Genomic DNA, 4,705 nt, shown 5'->3' with positions numbered 1-4,705 from the left:
ATAACTTGTCATTTAGCTTCATGATTGCTCCAAGGTATTTAGCAACTTGCTCTTCAGTGACATACTCATCCTCTTTAGAGGAAGAATACTCATCAGAGCTCATGAAAGGCAGAAGTAAGTCCAATGGAATCTCTATGGTCTCATTTTGAGCCTCAGATTCCCATGGTTCCTCATTGGGGAACTCAGAGGAGGCTAGTGCACGCCAATTGAAGCCTTCTTCAGTGGCGTCCACTTCCTCTCTTCCCTCTCTAGATTCGGCCATGGTTATGGCTTTGCACTCTCCTTTTGGATTTTCTTCTGTGTTACTTGGGAGAGTACTAGGAGGGAGTTCAGTAACTTTCTTGCTCAGCTGTCCCACTTGTGCTTCCAAATTCCTAATGGAAGACCTTGTTTCAGTCATGAAACTTTGAGTGGTTTTGATTAGATCAGAGACCATGGTAGCTAAGTCAGAGGGGTTCTGCTTAGAATTCTCTGTCTGTTGCTGAGAAGATGATGGAAAAGGCTTGCCATTGCTAAACCTGTTTCTTCCACCATTATTGTTATTGAAACCTTGTTGAGGTCTCTCTTGATTCTTCCATGAGAAATTTGGATGATTTCTCCATGAAGAATTATAGGTGTTTCCATAGGGTTCTCCTAGGTAATTCACCTCTTCCATTGAAGGGTTCTCAGGATCATAAGCTTCTTCTTCAGCTGAAGCATCCTTAGTACTGCTTGGTGCATTTTGCATTCCAGACAGACTTTGAGAAATTAAATTGACTTGTTGAGTCAATATTTTATTCTGAGCTAATATGGCATTCAGAGTATCAATCTCAAGAACTCCTTTCTTCTGACTAGTCCCATTGTTCACAGGATTCCTTTCAGAAGTGTACATGACTTGGTTATTTGCAACCATTTCAATTAGCTCTTGAGCCTCTGTAGGCGTCTTCTTCAGATGAAGAGATCCTCCAGCAGAGCTATCCAAAGACATCTTGGACAGTTCAGAGAGACCATCATAGAAAATACCTATGATGCTCCATTCAGAAAGCATGTCAGAAGGACATTTTCTGATTAATTGTTTGTATCTTTCCCAAGCTTCATAGAGGGATTCTCCATCTTTCTGTTTGAAGGTTTGGACTTCCACTCTAAGCTTACTCCATCTTTGTGGTGGAAAGAACTTTGCCAAGAAGGCATTGACTAGCTTTTCCCAAGAGTCCAGGCTTTCTTTAGGTTGAGAGTCCAACCATATTCTAGCTCTGTCTCTTACAGCAAAAGGGACTAGCATCAGTCTATAGACCTCAGGGTCTACCCCATTAGTCTTGACTGTGTCACAGATTTGCAAGAATTCAGCTAAAAACTGATGAGGATCTTCCATTGGAAGTCCATGGAACTTGCAATTCTGTTGCATTAGAGAAACCAATTGAGGCTTAAGCTCAAAGTTGTTTGCTCCAATGGCAGGGATAGAGATGCTTCTCCCATAGAAGTCGGGAGTAGGTGCAGTAAAGTCACCCAGCACCTTCCTTGCATTGTTTGCATTATTGTTGTTTTCGGCTGCCATGTCTTCTTCTTCTTTGAAGAATTCGGTCAGGTCCTCTAAAGAGAGTTGTGCTTTGGCTTCTCTTAGCTTTCTCTTCAAGGTCCTTTCAGGTTCAGGGTCAGCTTCAACAAGAATGCCTTTGTCTTTGTTCCTGCTCATATGAAAGAGAAGAAAACAAGAAAATATGGAATCCTCTATGTCACAGTATAGAGATTCCTTGAGGTGTCAGAGGAAGAAAAATGGAAGACAGAAGTAGAAAATTCGAACTTATCAAAGAAGATGGAGTTCGAATTTTGCATTAAGGAATAGAGTTAGTCCAAAAATAGAAGGATGTGAGAAGAAGGGAAGTAATTTTCGAAAATTAAGTAAAAGATTTTGAAAACATTTTGAAAAACACTTAATTGATTTTCGAAAATAAGAGTGGAAAAGAAATCAAGTGATTTTTAAAAAAGATTTGAAATTAGAAGTAAAAAATATTTGATTGAAAACTATTTTGAAAAAGATGTGGTTAAGAAGATATGATTGGTTTTAAAAAGATGTGATTGAGAAGATATGATTTGAAAACAATTTTAAAAAGATATGATTTGAAAACAATAAAAAAAAAAGATTTGATTTTAAAAATTAATGACTTGCCTAACAAGAAAAGATATGATTCAAACATAAAACCTTCCTTAACAGAAAAGGCAAAAAATGTTCAATCAAATCATTAATTATTAGTAAGTATCTTTGAAAAAGGAAAGAAATTAATTTTGAAAACATTTGATTGAAAAGCTATGATTTGAAAAAGATTTGATTTTGAAAAACTTTGAAAACTTGAAAAAAAATTTGATTTGAAAAACAAAATCTTCCCCCTAGCACCATCCTGGCGTTAAACGCCCAGAATGGTGCACATTCTGGCGTTTAACGCCCAAACTACTACCCTTTTGGGCGTTAAACGCCCAGCCAGGCACCCTGGCTGGCGTTTAAACGCCAGTCTGTCTTCTTCACTGGGCATTTTTGAATGCCCAGCTTTTTCTGTGTGATTCCTCTGCAGTATGTTCTGAATCTTCAATTCTCTGTATTATTGACTTGAAAAGACACAAATTGAAAATATTTTTGGATTTTTAATAATGAGGAATAATCAAAATGCAACTAAAATCAAATAACAATGCATGCAAGACACCAAACTTAGCAGTTTGTATACTATTGACACTAACAAAATGAGAATGCATATGAGAAACAACAAAATACTCAAGTCAATAGAATTCAAAGATCAAAACAAGGAAATCATCAAGAACAACTTGAAGATTAATTAAGACACATGCAAAAATTCGAAAAATGCAAGAAGAACAGAAACATGCAATTGACACCAAACTTAAAATGAGACCCTAGACTCAAACAAGAAATATTTTTTGGATTTTATGATTTTGTAAAAATTTTTTTTTTTGTGTTTTTTCGAAAATTAAGTGAAAAGGAAAATAAAGGTATCAAAATTCTTAATGAGAATTCCAGGAATCATGCAATGTTAGTCTAAAGCTTTAGTCTAAAGGAATTAGACATGGCCGGCTAAGCTTCAGCAGGACATTGCATTCAAGAGCTAAATTGATGATGATCAATCAGCTTTGGTGATGATAAGAACATCACCTTGAAACACTAGAATTCATTCTTAAGAACTCTGAAGAAAAATAATACCTAATCTAAGCAACAAGATGAACCGTCAGTTGTCCATACACAAGAACAATCCCCGGCAATAACACCAAAACCTTGATGTTGTTGCCGGATCTTGGCACTGATGTTACCAAAAGCTTGCTCAAAACTTTGAACAATCCCCGGCAACGGCGCCAAAAACTTGGTGCACGAAATTGTGATCACTACAACTTCGCACAACTAACCAGCAAGTGCACTGGGTCGTCCAAGTAATACCTTACGTGAGTAAGGGTCGATCCCACGGAGATTGTTGGTATGAAGCAAGCTATGGTCACCTTGTAAATCTCAGTCAGGCAGACTCAAATGGGTATAGTGGTAAACGAAAATAACATAAAAGATAAAGATAGAGATACTTATGTATATCATTGGTGTAAGAGCTTCAGACAAGCGTATGAAGATGCCTTCCCTTCCGTCTCTCTGCTTTCCTACTGCCTTCATCCAATCCTTCTTACTCCTTTCCATGGCAAGCTCGTGTAGGGTTTCACTGTTGTCAGCAGCTACCTCCCATCCGCGCAGTGAAAGCTAATGCACGCACTCTTGTCACAGTGCTGCCAATCACCGGTTTGGTTCCCTCCCCTACCGGAATAGAATCACTCTTTTGCGTCTGTCACTAACACCCAGTAGGTTACAGGTTTGAAGCACGTCACAGTCATTCAATCATTGAATCCTACTCAGAATACCACAGACAAGGTTAGACCTTCCGGATTCTCTTGAATGCCGCCATCAGGTCCTGCCTATACCACGAAGATTCCGATTAAAGAATCCAAGAGATATTCACTAAGCCTCAGATGCTTGTAGAACAAGAGTGGTTGTCAGTCACTTTGTTCATGGGTGAGAATGGTGATGGGCGTCAATCATCACCTTCATCAAGTTGAAGAACAAGTGATATCTTGGACAAAGAACAAGCGGAATTGAATAGAAGAACAATAGTAATTGCATTAATACTCGAGGTACAGCAGAGCTCCACACCTTAATCTATGGTGTGTAGAAACTCCACCGTTGAAAATACATAAGAACAAGAGTGATCATTGGTTTCGGCCCCAGAGAGGGAACCAGAAGAACCAAGATGAAAATACAATAGTAAAAGGTCCTACTTATAGAAAGCTAGTAGCCTAGGGTGTACAGAGATGAGTAAATGACATAGAAATCCACTTCCGGGCCCACTTGGTGTGTGCTTGGGCTGAGCAATGAAGCATTTTCGTGTAGAGACTCTTCTTGGAGTTAAACGCCAGCTTTTAATCCAGTTTGGGCGTTTAACTCCCATTTAGGTGCCAGTTCCGGCGTTTAACGCTGGAATTTCTGTAGGTGACTTTGAACGCCGGTTTGGGCCATCAAATCTTGGGCAAAGTATGGACTATTATATATTGCTGGAAAGCCCAGGATGTCTACTTTCCAATGCCGTTGAGAGCGCGCCAATTGGGCTTCTGTAGCTCCAGAAAATCCACTTCGAGTGCAGGGAGGTCAGAATCCAACAGCATCTGCAGTCCTTTTCAGTCTCTGAATCAG

General features: G+C 39.1%; 1 non-coding gene across 1 annotated transcript; it reads left to right on the top strand.

The window, feature by feature from the left end:
• The first annotated feature begins 1,021 nt into the window (after positions 1–1,021).
• On the top strand, positions 1,022–1,129 carry LOC130972281 (small nucleolar RNA R71). The gene has a single exon (XR_009083470.1). It is a non-coding gene; the product is annotated as a small nucleolar RNA R71 (small nucleolar RNA).
• Positions 1,130–4,705: the final 3,576 nt, after the last annotated feature.

Source organism: Arachis stenosperma, chromosome 3 (genome assembly GCF_014773155.1).
Source record: "Arachis stenosperma cultivar V10309 chromosome 3, arast.V10309.gnm1.PFL2, whole genome shotgun sequence".
Taxonomy (NCBI): Eukaryota; Viridiplantae; Streptophyta; class Magnoliopsida; order Fabales; family Fabaceae; genus Arachis; species Arachis stenosperma.
The sequence above is the reverse complement of the archived record's forward strand: the minus strand, read 5'-3'. Positions and strand labels throughout refer to the sequence as shown.